Consider the following 15,736-nt stretch of genomic DNA (forward strand, 5'->3'; position numbering starts at 1 on the left):
AATGAATTGAATCACTGTCCCTTTTCTTCCCTGTTTTTGGACCATATCATAATTCAGCGGTGTCTGGTACTGCTGATAAACATATATGCCAGTTTGTTTTCTGAGACGGAGTTTTGCTCTTATAGCCCAGACTGGAGTGCAATGGCATGACCTCAGCTCACTGTAACCTCCGCCCCCAAGGTTCAAGCGATTCTCCTGCCTCAGCTTCCCAAGTAGCTGGGATTACAGGCGCCCACCACCAGGTACAGCTAATTTTTGTATTTTTAGTAGAGACGATGTTTCACCACCTTGGCCGGGCTGGTCTCAAACTCCTGACCTCAGGTGATCTGCCTGCCTCTGCCTCCCAAAGTGCTGGGATTACAGGCATGAGCCACCGTACCCGGCCCCTTCCTTCATAATTCAATCGCAAAGCTATTAGGTAGATTATAGGAAGGATGGCATCCACAGTGGTGTTGAGAGGACTCACAGTGACCCAATGTGGGATAATGGAGTACAAGCAGGGTGAGGAGCATGGGCTACGGGGGGGTGGCCTGGCACAGGGTCTCAGACGCCCATCAGAGTAAGGACAGCATCCACACAGCACAGCAGCCTGGCCCGGACTGTCAGAGCCTGAGCAGGATGAGGGAGATATCCACAGCTGAGAACAGCCCAGCACCTGGGGGATTAGAGTCTGGGCATGATGGGGAAGGTGCCTGTCCAGGGGATAGCCTGCGGTGGCGAGTGAGCCAGGGCCCAGGAGGGAGAGGACAGCACCCCTGTGCATGGTGTGGGCTTTCAGAGCCCAAGCAGTGCAAGGAGGCCATCCGTGAGGGAAAACAGCCTACAGAAGAGGAAAAAACAAGGATGATCCCTGTGGCGTTGAACTGGAATTCGGCATATTGTTGTAAACTCGTGGTTTTCAAGATAGAGAGAGATACTAGATAAATAAATACATATGCAAATGTGTGTGTGTGTGTGTGTGTGTGTGTGTAGAAAGATAGGTATATAGACCAACAGATATTCCCTAACTCGGAACTGAGCCAGCCTGAGAATAGCAATAAATACACCTTATGTCCAGGTCTTAGCTTCTAAATGCCACTTTTTACAAAAAAAAAAAAAAAAAAACTTCACTTTGGGAGGCCAAAGTGGGGAGGATCACTTGAGCCCAGGAGTTTGAGAGCATCCTGGGCAATATAGTGAGTCCCTGTCTCTACAAAAAAATAAATAAATAATTATCTGGGCATGGTGGTGCACCCCTGCAGTCCCAGCTACTTGGGAGGCTGAGGTGGGAGGATTGAGCCCAGGAGGTCAAGGCTGCAGTGAGCCATGATCACGTGGCAGCACTCCCAGCCTGGGTGATGGAATGAGATCCTGTCTCAAACAAAAACAAACAAACAAAGAATAAAACATCTTGGAGAAATGGCTGATTCCAGGGCTGGGGCATGGAAAATACAAGGTGAACTGGGAACATCTTACCATCTAACCAAAAAACAAGGTTATGCTCAGAGACTGATGAAGATATGTGTGAAAGACATTGTGGCCCAGTTGGATGGGCTTCCACTGGCCAAACAGGAGATAATTTAAGCATAAAAATAAATAAGATCTAATATCCAGCATCTATATGGAACGTAAGCAAATTTACAAGAAAAAAACAACTCCATTAAAAAGTGGGCAAAGGACAAGAACAGACACTTCTCAAAAGAAGACATACATGCAGCCAAGAATCACATGAAAAAAAAAAACTCAGCATCACTGATCATTACAGAAAAGCAAATCAAAACCACGATGAGATACCATTTCACACCAGACCATTATTAAAAAGTCAAAGAATAACAGATGCTGGCAAGGTTGTGGAGAAAAAGGAACACTTACACACTGTTGGTGGGAGTGTAAATTACTTCAACCATTGTGGAAGACGGTGTGGCAATACCTCAGAGACCTAAAGACAGAAATACCATTCAACCCAGCAATCCCATTACTGGGTATATACTCGAAGGAATAGAAATCATTCTGTTATAAAGACACATGCACATGTATGTTCATCACAGCACTATTCACAATAGTAAAGACATGAAATCACCCTAAATGCCCATCAATGATAGACTGAATAAATAAAATGTAGTACATGCACACCATGGAATACTATACAGCTATGAAAAAGAATGAGATCATGTCCTTTGCAGGGACATGGGTAGAGCTGGAGGCCATTATTCTTAGCAAACTAACACAGGAACAGAAAACCAAATACTGCATGTTCTCACTTATAAGTAGGAGCTAAATGACGAGAACTCATGGACACATAGAAGGGAACAACATACACTGGGGCCTAATGGAGGGTACAGGGTGGGAGGAGGGAGAGGATCAGGAAAAATAACTAATGGTTACTAGGCTTAATACCTGGGTGATGAATTAATCTGTACAAGAAACCTCCATGACACAAGTTTACCTATGTCACAAACCTGCACATGTACCACTGAACTTAAAATAAGTTTAAAAAATTAAAGTAAAAAATGAGAGTCATGAACTATAACCATTTGAATAAAATAGGAACACATATAAATATAAATAAAATAAATACATAGATTTACTTGTTTGATGAGGAACAAGATGTTTACATCGTTTTAAAGTAGCTCCCCCCAAATATTTACTTTTTTCAAAGGTCAGAAAGTAACTTTCAGTTGAGAAGCCTTGCAGACATCACCTTAATTAAGTGATCAAACTGTACACCATCGGCCGGGCACAGTGGCTCACGCCTATAATCCCAGCACTTTGGGAGGCTGAGGCAGGTGGATCACCTGAGGTCAGGAATTTGAGACCAGCCTGCCCAACATGGTGAAACCCCCTCTCTACTAAAAATATAAAAATTAGCCAGGCATGGCGGCAGGTGCCTGTAATCCCAGCTACTTGGGAGGCTGAGGCAGGAGAATCACTTGAATCCAGGAGGCGGAGGTTGCAGTGAGCTGAGATCATGCCACTGCACTCCAGCCTGGGCAATAAGAGTGACCCTCCATCTCAAAAAAAAAAAAAAAAAATGCTCATCATCAATAATGGGGCAAATGAAAATCTTGCCTAAACTATGGAGACAGTAAAAAGATTGATGGACACTAGAGGTTAGGGGAGAGGGAAGGATGAACAGACAAAGCACAGGGTTTTTTCAGGGCAGTGAAACTATTCTGTATGACACTATAATTATGGGCACATGTCATTATGCATTTGTCCAAAACTCATAGAATGCACCACACCAAGACTGGACCCTAATGTAAACTGTGGACTTTAGGTGATGATGTGTCAATGTGGGCCTCAGTTGTAACAAATGTAGCACTCTGGTGGGGGATGTTGATAATGGGGAAGGCTATGCATGTGTAAGGCAGGGGATGTATGTGAACTCTGTACCTTCTGCTCAATTTTGCTGTGAACCTAAAAAACACAATCTATTTCTTTTTTTTTTTTTTTTCTTTTTTTTTTTTTTTTTATTATACTTTAAGTTCTAGGGTACATGTGCATGACGTTTATATCATGTATAACTCCCCAATGCAATCCCTCCCTCCTCCCCCCTCCCCATGATAGGCCCCAGTGTGTGATGTTCCCCTTCCCGAGTCCAAGTGATCTCATTGTTCAGTTCCCCCTATGAGTGAGAACATGCGGTGTTTGGTTTCTCTTCTTGTGATAGTTTGCTAAGAATGATGGTTTCCAGCTGCATCCATGTCCCTACAAAGGACGCAAACTCATCCTTTTTGATGGCTGCATAGTATTCCATGGTGTATATGTGCCACATTTTCTTAATCCAGTCTGTCACAGATGGACATTTGGGTGGATTCCAAGTCTTTGCTATTGTGAATAGTGCCGCAATAACAAACGTGTGCATGTGTCTTTGTAGTAGAGTAATTTATAATCCTTTGGGTATATACCCAGTAGTGGGATGGCTGGGTCATATGGTACATCTAGTTCTAGATCCTTGAGGAATCGCCATACTGTTTTCCAATATGTTGAACTAGTTTACAATCCCACCAACAGTGTAAAAGTGTTCCTATTTCTCCACATCCTCTCCAACACCTGTTGTTTCCTGACTTCTTAATGATTGCCATTCTAACTGGTGTGAGATGGTATCTCATTGTGGTTTTGATTTGCATTTCTCTGATGGCCAGTGATGATGAGCATTTTTTCATGTGTCTGTTGGCTGTATGGATGTCTTCTTTTGAGAAATGTCTGTTCATATCCTTTCCCCACTTTTTGATGGGGTTGTTTGCTTTTTTCTTGTATATTTGTTTGAGTTCTTTGTAGATTCTGGATATTAGCCCTTTGTCAGATGAGTAGGTTGCAAAAATTTTTTCCCATTCTGTAGGTTGCCTGTTCACTCTGATGGTAGTTTCTTTGGCTGTGCAAAAGCTCTTTAGTTTAATTAGATCCCATGTGTCAATTTTTGCTTTTGCTGCCGTTGCTTTTGGTGTTTTAGACATGAAGTCCTTGCCCATGCCTATGTCCTGAATGGTACTACCTAGATTTTCTTCTAGGGTTTTTATGGTATTAGGTCTAACATTTAAGTCTCTAATCCATCTTGAATTAATTTTCGTATAAGGGGTAAGGAAAGGATCCAGTTTCAGCTTTCTACTTATGGCTAGCCAATTTTCCCAGCACCATTTATTAAATAGGGAATCCTTTCCCCATTTCTTGTTTCTCTCAGGTTTGTCAAAGATCAGATGGCTGTAGATGTGTGGTATTATTTCTGAGGACTCTGTTCTGTTCCATTGGTCTATATCTCTGTTGTGGTACCAGTACCATGCTGTTTTGGTTACTGTAGCCTTGTAGTATAGTTTGAAGTCAGGTAGCGTGACGCCTCCAGCTTTGTCCTTTTGACTTAGGATTGTCTTGGCAATGCGGGTCTTTTTGGTTCCATATGAACTTTAAAGCCGTTTTTTCCAATTCTGTGAAGAAAGTCATTGGTAGCTTGATGGGGATGGCATTGAATCTATAAATCACCTTGGGCAGTATGGCCATTTTCACGATATTGATTCTTCCTATCCATGAGCATGGTATGTTCTTCCATTTGTTTGTGTCCTCTTTGATTCACTGAGCAGTGGTTTGTAGTTCTCCTTGAAGAGGTCCTTTACATCCCTTGTAAGCTGGATTCCTAGGTATTTGATTCTCTTTGAAGCAATTGTGAATGGAAGTTGATTCCTGATTTGGCTCTCTGCTTGTCTGTTACTGGTGTATAAGAATGCTTGTGATTTTTGCACATTAATTTTGTATCCTGAGACTTTGCTGAAGTTGCTTATCAGCTTAAGCAGATTTTGGGCTGAGACATGGGGTTTTCTAAATATACAATCATGTCATCTGCAAACAGGGACAATTTGACTTCTTCTTTTCCTAACTGGATACCCTTGATTTCTTTCTCTTGCCTGATTGCCCTAGCCAGAACTTCCAACACTATGTTGAATAGGAGTGGTGAGAGAGGGCATCCCTGTCTTGTGCCAGTTTTCAAAGGGAATTTTTCCAGTTTTTGCCCATTCAGTATGATATTAGCTGTGGGTTTGTCATAAATAGCTCTTATTATTTTGAGGTACGTTCCATCAATACCAAATTTATTGAGCGTTTTTAGCATAAAGGGCTGTTGAATTTTGTCAAAAGCCTTTTCTGCATCTATTGAGATAATCATGTGGTTCTTGTCTTTGGTTCTGTTATATGCTGGATTACGTTGATTGATTTGCGAATGTTGAACCAGCCTTGCATCCCAGGGATGAAGCCCACTTGATCATGGTGGATAAGCTTTTTGATGTGCTGCTGAATCCGGTTTGCCAGTATTTTATTGAGGATTTTTGCATCGATGTTCATCAGGGATATTGGTCTAAAATTCTCTCTTTTTGTTGTGTCTCTGCCAGGCTTTGGTATCAGGATGATGTTGCCTCATAAAAAGAGTTAGGGAGGATTCCCTCTTTTTCTATTGATTGAAATAGTTTCAGAAGGAATGGTACCAGCTCCACCTTGTACCTCTGGTAGAATTCAGCTGTGAATCCATCTGGTCCTGGACTTTTTTTGGTGGGTAGGCTATTAATTGTTGCCTCAATTTCAGAGCCTGCTATTGGTCTATTCAGGGATTCAACTTCTTCCTGGTTTAGTCTTGGGAGAGTGTAAGTGTCCAGGAAATTATCCATTTCTTCTAGATTTTCTAGTTGATTTGCGTAGAGGTGTTTATAGTATTCTCTGATGGTAGTTTGTATTTCTGTGGGGTCGTGGTGATATCCCCTTTATCATTTTTTATTGCGTCTATTTGATTCCTCTCTCTTTTCTTCTTTATTAGTCTAGCTAGCGGTCTGTCAATTTTGTTGATCTTTTCAAAAAACCAACTCCTGGATTCATTGATTTTTTGGAGGTTTTTTGTGTCTCTATCTCCTTCAGTTCTGCTCTGATCTTAGTTATTTCTTGCCTTCTGCTAGCTTTTGAATGTGTTTGCTCTTGCCTCTCTAGTTCTTTTAATTGTGATGTTAGAGTGTCAATTTTAGATCTCTCCTGCTTTCTCTTGTGGGCATTTAGTGCTATAAATTTCCCTCTACACACTGCTTTAAATGTGTCCCAGAGATTCTGGTATGTTGTATCTTTGTTCTCATTGGTTTCAAAGAACATCTTTATTTCTGCTTTCATTTCGTTATGTACCCAGTAGTCATTCAGGAGCAGGTTGTTCAGTTTCCATGTAGTTGAGCGGTTTGGATTGAGTTTCTTAGTCCTGAGTTCTAGTTTGATTGCACTGTGGTCTGAGAGACAGTTTGTTATAATTTCTGTTCTTGTACATTTGCTGAGGAGTGCTTTACTTCCAATTATGTGGTCAATTTTGGAATAAGTGCGATGTGGTGCTGAGAAGAATGTTATTCTGTTGATTTGGGGTGGAGAGTTCTATAGATGTCTATTAGGTCCGCTTGGTGCAGAGATGAGTTCAATTCCTGGTATCCTTGTTAACTTTCTGTCTCGTTGATCTGTCTAATGTTGACAGTGGTGTTGAAGTCTCCCATTATTATTGTATGGGAGTCTAAGTCTCTTTGTAGGTCTCTAAGGACTTGCTTTATGAATCTGGGTGCTCCTGTATTGGGTGCATATATATTTAGGAGAGTTAGCTCTTCCTGTTGAATTGATCCCTTTACCATGATGTAATGGCCTTCTTTGTCTCTTTTGATCTTTGATGGTTTAAAGTCTGTTTTATCAGAGACTAGGATTGCAACCCCTGCTTTTTTTTGTTCTCCATTGCTTGGTAGATCTTCCTCCATCCCTTTATTTTGAGCCTATGTATGTCTCTGCATGTGAGATGGGTCTCCTGAATACAGCAGACTGATGGGTCTTGACTCTTGATCCAGTTTGCCAGTCTGTGTCTTTTAATTGGAGCATTTAGTCCATTGACATTAAGGTTAATATTGTTATGTGTGAACTTGATCCTGTCATTATGATATTAACTGGTATTTTTCCTCGTTAGTTGATGCAGTTTCTTCCTAGCCTCGATGGTCTTTACATTTTGGCATGTTTTTGCAAAGGCTGGTACCGCTGTTCCTTTCCATGTTTAGGGCTTCCTTCAGGTCTCTTGTAAGGCAGCCTGGTGGTGACAAAATCTCTAAGCATTTGCTTATCTGTAAAGGATTTATTTTTCTCCTTCACTGATGAAGCTTAGTTTGGCTGGATATGAAATTCTGGGTTGAAAATTCTTTTCTTTAAGAACGTTGAATATTGGCCCCCACTCTCTTCTGGCTTGTAGAGTTTCTGCCGAGAGGTCTGCTGTTATTCTGATGGGCTTCCCTTTGTGGTTAACCCTACCTTCTCTCTGGCTGCCCTTAAGATTTTTTCCTTCATTTCAACTTTGGTGAATCTGGCAATTATGTGTCTTGGAGTGCTCTTCTGGAGGAGTATCTTTGTGGCGTTCTCTGTATTTCCTGAATTTGAATGTTGGCCTGCCCTACTAGGTTGGGGAAGTTCTCCTGGATGATATCCTGAAGAGTGTTTTCCAACTTGGTTCCATTTTCCCCCTCACTTTCAGGCACCCCAATCAGACGTAGATTTGGTCTTTTTACATAATCCCATACTTCTTGCAGGCTTTGTTCATTTCTTTTTCTTCTTTTTCTTTTGGTTTCTCTTCTCGCTTCATTTCATTCATTTGATCCTCAATCGCTGATACTCTTTCTTCCAGTTGATCGAGTCGGTTACTGAAGCTTGTGCATTTGTCACGTATTTCTCGTGTCATGGTTTTCATCTCTGTCATTTCGTTTATGATCTTCTCTGCATTAATTATCTAGCTGTCAATTCTTCCACTTTTTTTCAAGATTTTTAGTTTCTTTGCGCTGGGTACGTAATTCCTCCTTTAGCTCTGAGAGGTTTGATGGAGTGAAGCCTTCTTCTCTCATCTCGTCAAAGTCATTCTCTGACCAGCTTTGATCCGTTGCTGGCGATGGGCTGCGCTCCTTTGCAGGGGGAATGCGCTCTTATTTTTTGAATTTCCAGCTTTTTTGCCCTGCTTCTTCCCCATCTTTGTGGTTTTATCTGTCTCTGGACTTTGATGATGGTGACGTACGGATGGGGTTTTGGTATAGGTGTCCTTCCTGTTTGATAGTTTTCCGTCTGACAGTCAGAAGGACTGTCTGTTGGTCTGTTGGAGATTGCTTGAGGTCCACTCCAGACCCTGTTTGCCTGGGTATCAGCAGCAGAGGTTGCCGAAGATAGAATATTGCTGAACAGCGAGTGTACCTGTCTGATTCTTTCTTTGGAAGTTTCCTCTCAGGGGTGACGCCACCCTGTGAGGTGTGGGGTGTCAGACTGCCCCTAGTGGGGGATGTCTCCCAGCTAGGCTACTCAGGGGTCAGGGACCCACCTGAGCAGGCAGTCTGTCCGTTTTCGGATCTCAACCTCCGCGTTAGGAGATCCACGGCACTCCCCAAAGCTGTCAGACAGAGTCTTCGGTCTGCACCGCCCCTGCTCTTTCCCCTAATGGGCTGCAGCTGTGCGCTGTCCGCAGAGGTAGAGTCTACAGAGACAGGCAGGCTTCCTTGAGCTGCTGTGAGCTCCACCCAGTTCGAGCTTCCCAGCGGCTTTGTTTACCTACTTAAGCCTCAGCAATGGCGGGCGCCCCTCCCCCAGCCTCGCTGCTGCCTTGCGGATAGATCGCCGCAGACGGCTGTGTTAGCAGTGAGGGAGGCTCCGTGGGCGTGGGACCCTCCCGGCCAGGTGTGGGATATATTCTCCTGGTGTGCCTGTTTCCTTAAAGCGCAGTATTGGGGTGGGAGTTACCCGATTTTCCAGGTGTTGTGTGTCTCAGTTCCCCTGGCTAGGAAAAAGGGATCCCTTTCCCCCTTGCGCTTCCAGGTGAGGCGATGCCTCGCCTGCTTTCAGCTCACGCTGGTCAGGCTGCAGCAGCTGACCAGCACCGATTGTCCGGCACTCCCTAGCGAGATGACCCCAGTACCTCAGTTGAAACGCAGAAATCACCGGTCTTCTGTGTCGCTCGCGCTGGAGTTGGAGACTGGAGCTGCTCCTATTCGGCCATCTTGCTCCGCCCCACACAATCTATTTCTTTAAAAAATCTTACCCCACGTGATAGGATGCAATGAGAACACAGTATCACTTCTGTGATGTTCCTGCCAAAGATGCATAATCTGGATCTAATCATAATAAAACATCAGACAAACTAAAATGGCAGGTCATCCTACAGAATAGCTAGCTTGGAACTTTCAAATGTGCTAAGGGATGAGATTTGAGGAAAGACTAACTGTACTAGATTGAAGAAAAAAGAGACATGAGGCCAGGCGTGGTGGCTCACACCTGCAATCCCAGCACTTTGGGAGGACGAAGCAGGTGGATTACTTGAGCTCAGGAGTTCGAGACCAGCCCGGCCAACATGGCAAAACTCCATCTCTAAAAAATACACAAAAATTAGCAAGGTGTGGTGGTGCATGCCTGTATTCCCAGCTACTTGGGGGGGCTGAGGCAGGAGGATTGCTTGAACCCAGGAGGTTGAGGCTGCAGTGAGCCAAGATCACCCCACTGAACTCCAGCCTCAGTGACAAAGTGAGACCCTGTCTCAAACAAAACAAAACAAAAAAGAAGCATGACAGCTAAAAGCAGTGCATAATCCTGGATTGAATCCTTTTGCTATAAAGGACATTACTGAAACAACTGTCAACTTGAATGGCTCTGTGAATTAGATGATAGTAATGTATCAGTGTTTACTGCCTAACTTTTTGATTGTATTGTGGTTTTATAGATGAGTGTCTTTGTAGGAAATACAAACTATTCCAGGGTGATGGACCAGCATGCTGGCAACTTATTCTCAAACAGTTCAGGGGTAAAGGTTTATTTAAACTATACTCTCAGTTTTTCTGTAATTTTCTGATTGGTTCAAATTTTGGTTAAATAGTAAAAAAACAAAAATAGGCCCATTTTCAGGCTTGATACATGTTCTCCACGTCCTAGGCTTCCTCCTTCCAACTTCCACACAGCAAATATTTTTGTCTTCCTCAGATGCATAAGAAACATTAGTAGAGTTGAAAATAATCTACAAATAACTGATTATTGAAAACTGTACATCTGATACCAGAACTGCCAATGAAGGTTCTCTGCACATTACCTCATCAACTCTTTCATCCCAGGGGTATGAGATGAATTTTATGAAAATGATCCATATTTGTGACATTGCAAATGAAGCAGATAAAATTCTATTTTCCATTTGTTCCTTTTGGGGAATTCTTAGAAGTAAATTGATACCCTTCCCTGTGGAAGAGATAAGAGAAAGTGAATGAAGGTTTGAAAAGAAGCACTGAGACCTTCAAAATTATCATTTTTATGAGTTTAAGGTGATGTTTACATTAAAATAGCTTGCCAGTGATAAGCCAATGAAGGGAAAAGCTTACTTTTCAGTCAGTTATGATTTCCACGGCAGAGGAAAAGTAACAAGGAGACAGGGTCAAAGGAAGTGAGAAGATGAACAGAACTTTTAAAGTTTAAAGAATAAAAACACAAGATTACCACAAACAGGTTCATTTATGCTGAATACTCTATTTCCCAAACTTATCTTCTACCTGTCTCATTAATGTCTATATTTCTGAGCTGTATTAAACATTCCACCTCCTTCATTCCCGCCTTCATTATTTTTTAGTCTTAAGAGAGGGTTGGCCGGGTGCGGTGGCTCAAGCCTGTAATCCCAGCACTTTGGGAGGCCGAGACGGGCGGATCACGAGGTCAGGAGATCGAGACCATCCTGGCTAACACGGTGAAACCCCGTCTCTACTAAAAAAATACAAAAAATTAGCCGGGCGAGGTGGCGGGCGCCTGTAGTCCCAGCTACTCGGGAGGCTGAGGCGAGAGAATGGCGTAAACCCGGGAGGCGGAGCTTGCAGTGAGCTGAGATCCGGCCACTGCACTCCAGCCTGGGAGACAGAGCGAGACTCCGTCTCAACAAAAAAAAAAAAAAAAAAGAGAGGGTTGAAGGTGGTGTGATGGCTCATATTTATAATCCCAGCAATTTGAGAGGCTGAGGCAGGAGGACACTTGAGCCCAGGAGTTCAAGACCAGTCTGGGCAACATAGCAAGACACTGTATCTATTTTTAAAAAAGAAAGGAAAAAGAAAAAGAGGGTGTTGAGGCTAGCAGCAGCCACAGTTCGACTATATGAAGGTGTTGTGCTACTGAATCATGAGAGAACATGAGCAACTCATTTAGAATTTAGTGGGCAAAAAGAGACAATTATATTGTCTTCTTAGTCTTTCTTTGAAAATATTGTTTTCATGATTCTTTTAACCAAAGTACTGTATAAACAATTATTTTTATCTCTGAGCCATTATCACTCACAACCAACCCCACCATTCTGTTATGTTTAGCATGCCGTGAAATCACAAACTACACAGGATCAGCTGCTTTTTGACATCTGAATCATGACAGAGAAATTAGAAAAATAAAATGTCTGGGTTCCAAATAAAATTTAAAATACAGTATATTAAAATTCAACATTTTAAGAAAATAATTGTATTTCCCTTTTCTTTAAAAAATTGATTTATTTATGCAAAAATTAGCTGGGCATGGTGGCAGGCGCCTGTAATCCTAGCTACTCCGGAGGCTGAGGCACAAGAATCGCTTGAACCCAGGAGGCGGAGGTTGCAATGAGCTGAGATTGTGCCATTGCACTCCAGCTGAGCGACAAGAACAAAACTCCGTCTCAAAAAAAAAAAAAAAAAAAAAAAAAGATTTATTTAGAGAAATGTGGGAGGCTTCTTCGGTAAGGTATTTCTGAAAAAGAGTACTTTCTCTCTTAAAAGACTGCATCCACTCTGGAGAAGCACCCAGCTGTTCCTTTTGAAACTAAGCATGGACTCATCCTATGATCCAGCAAGGGCACTCTTGGTGTTACTCACAGTGCACCAGAGGAAACGAAGACTGACTCCCAGCAGCTTCATTCACAACAGTCCAACACTGGGAGCTACCCAAATGTCCTGCAATGGTGAATGGTTAAAGAACCTGTGGGACATCCATACCACTGAATACGATCCAGTCATAAAATGGAACAAAGCAACAACTTGGAGGAACCTCAAGGAAATTATGCTGAGTGGAAAAAAAAAAAAAAAAAAAAAAAAGCTAGTCCCAAAAGGGTACATACAACATGGTTCTATTTTTGTAACATCCAAAAAATAACCTAATTATAGAGATGAAGAACAGACTAGGAACTGTCAGAGATTAGAGATATGGGGAGAGGATGAACGTGGCTGTAGAGGAATATCTCTAGGGAGTCTTGTGGTGATGGTAGCATAGTCTCTTGATTGTGGTTGTGGTTATGCAAGGCTATGGATGTGGCAAAATTGTATAAAGTTTTACCCACACACACAAGTGCATATGTAACTGGTGAAATCTGATTAAACTGTATGTTTTGGACCAGTGTCAATTTCTTGGTTTTGATATTATATTACAGTTGTGTAAGATGCTTATATTTAGGAGGCTGAGAAAAAGGTATGTGAGAATTTCCTGGACATTTCTTTGCAACCTCCTATAAATCTATCATTATTTCAAAAGAAAAATTTTAAAAAGCCCATGTACACACATTAAATCTTTGTATTTAAGGTGACTTTTTTGAAGATACAAAGATGAGCAGGGGAGCAGAGGAGGGAATTGCTAGCTGTTTGGTATGCCCATAGCAATATGGCAGCATTTCCTATGAACAGCATATTTTTAACATCCTAACCAGGAAGATAAAAATGTGTTCTGTATTCAGGGATAGTCACAGGGTTTGAAAGACCTGATGTAACCAGAGTGTGTGAAGGCCTCAGCTCTGGGTCATACCTGCCAACCTTCTAAGGCTATGGGTATCACATAGAAGAAATCTAAGGACAGGTTTCAGGGTCTTTGATCATTCCTCCTCTGTAAGTCTGATCCTGAGTGTTTATTAAAGAATGTTTCAGTAAATCAGTTACATTACTTGCCCACCATTTTCACTCCTCCAGAAGATTATTTCTCAAACAATAACAAGTTTTTTCTAGGTTCCAAATATATCCATTGTTTGGCATTTTTAAATACCACTAGAGTATTCATATATCTTTTTATTAAGAAAAATTCAGATTTCTGGTATGTTTTCAAAACCTGAAGTCTCTAGCTACTTGTGACATTTTCACATCTCTTATGCTGATTTTTCCTTTTCTCTTATTTCCTTAATTTTTAAAAAACTTTTTTATTTCACTAGCTTTAGGGGTACAAATGGTTATTGGTTCCATGGATGAAGAGTGGTAAAGTCTGGGCTTTTAGTGTACCAGTCACCCCAATAGTGTACATTGTACCCAATAGGTAGTTTTTCATCCCTCATCCCCCTTTCACCCTCCCCCTTTCTTATTTACAGAGTCTCGCTCTGTCACCCAGGATGGAGTGCTGTGGCATGATCCTGGCTCACTGCAACCTCCATCTCCTGGGTTCAAGCTATTCTCCTGCCTCAGCCTCCTGAGTAGCTGAGATTACAGGTGCATGCCACCATGCCCAGCTACATTTTTTTGTATTTTTAGCAGAGATGGGATTTCACCATGTTGGCCAGGCTGGTTTTGAACTCCTGATCTCAAGTGATCCACTCAAAGTGTTAGGATTACCAGCATGAGCCACTGCGCCCAGCCCATCCTCCCCCTTTCTGAGTCTCCAGTGTCCTTTATACCACTCTGTATACTTTTGCATACCCATAGCTTAGTTCCCACTTGTGAAAACATGTGGTATTTGTTTTTTTGTTCCTGTGTTACTTCACTTCGGATAATGGCCTCCAGTTCCATCCAAACTGCTGAAAATACATTATTTGGTTCTTGTTTATGGCTGAGTAGTATTCCATGGTATATATACATCACTTTTTAAAAAATAGAGACAGGGTTTCACTTTGTTGCCCAGGTTGGTCTCAAACTTCTGGCTTCAAGGGATCCTTCTGCCTCAGCCTCCCAAAGTGCTGGATTACAGGCATGAGCCACTATGCTTGACTTGTATACACCACACTTTCCTTCATCCACAAGCTGATGGTCACCTAGGTTGATTCCATATCCGCAATTGTAAATTGTGCTGCAATACACATACATGCACAGGTATCTTTTTGATATAATAATTTCCTTTCCTCCTTTTGGCATGCTTCTCCTCTGTCCTTTTGGGGAAGGTAGTATCTTCAATTTTTTATTTATTTATTTTTAAGACAGAGTCTCACTCTGTCGCCTCAGAGACATGGCCAGAAGTTTTGAAACCACCAGCATGAATTTTTGAGACAAGGGATACCCTTTGGTCCATGAGAACTCCCCAGTGAAGACCTAAACACAGAGTTTTAAAGAAATTCAGATTTCCAGATAACAGTATCTTCTTAGATGTATTCAGAATGTGGGCAAGTCACAGCTTCTCCCTTAGGCTATTTATGAGACAAATGAAAAGCCTGGATCACAGAATTAAGTCAATTCAACTGGTGTTTTATGACAAGCTTTAATCTGATTTCCTAAAAAGCTAGTTTTGTTTTGTTTTTGTATTTTTTTGTTTGTTTGTTTGTTTTGAGATGGAGTCTTGCTCTGTCACCCAGGCTAGAGTGCAGTGGCACAATCTCAGCTCACTGCAACCTCTGCCTCCCTGGTTCAAGCAATCCTCCGCCTCAGCCTCCCAAGTGACTGGGATTACAGGCGCCCACCACCATGCCCTGCTAATTTTTTTTGTATTTTTAGTAGAGACAGGGTTTCACCATCTTGGCCAGGCTGGGCTCGAACTCCTGACCTCATGATCCACCCGCCTCGGCCTCCCAAAGTGCTGGGATTACAAGTGGGAGCCACCGTGCCTGGCTGAAAAGCTAGTTTTCTTTAATTAAGAAAATCACATTAAAAGTAAAGATTTAATGTTTGTAGATGATAGGTTTTTTTTTAATTGAGGCAAAATTCACATCTCATAAAATTAACCATTTTAAAGTGAACAATTCAGTAGCATCTAGTACATTCATATTGTTGTGCAACCACTACATCTAGTTCCAAAAGATTTTCACCGTCCCAAAAGAAATACCCATACCCATTTAGCGGTTACTCCCCATTCTTCCCTCTTCTCAGCCCTCCGCGACCACCAATATGGTTTCCATTTATAGAAATCTACCTATTCTGAATATTTCATATAAATGGAATCATACAGCGTGATCCTTTGTGTCAGGCTTTTTTCATTTAGCATGTTTTCAAGATTCATCTATGATGTAGCATGAATCATTACTTCATTTCTTCTTGTGGCTGAACAATATTCCATTGTATATACCACAGTGTGTTATTCAAGG

The 15,736-nt window shown here is 41.9% G+C and overlaps 1 long non-coding RNA gene across 1 annotated transcript in view; it reads right to left on the bottom strand.

Annotated features, from left to right (window-relative positions):
* LOC117085281 overlaps positions 1-15,736 on the bottom strand; it is a 29,453-nt gene that overhangs the window by 2,319 nt on the left and 11,398 nt on the right. The window contains exon 2 of the long non-coding RNA XR_004437905.1: positions 10,571-10,713. This is a non-coding gene — a long non-coding RNA (uncharacterized LOC117085281). The remainder of the gene's footprint in view (positions 1-10,570; positions 10,714-15,736) is intronic.

The sequence above is a fragment of the Trachypithecus francoisi genome, unplaced genomic scaffold (assembly GCF_009764315.1).
Source record: "Trachypithecus francoisi isolate TF-2019V2 unplaced genomic scaffold, Tfra_2.0 Lachesis_group1, whole genome shotgun sequence".
Classification (NCBI taxonomy): Eukaryota; Metazoa; Chordata; class Mammalia; order Primates; family Cercopithecidae; genus Trachypithecus; species Trachypithecus francoisi.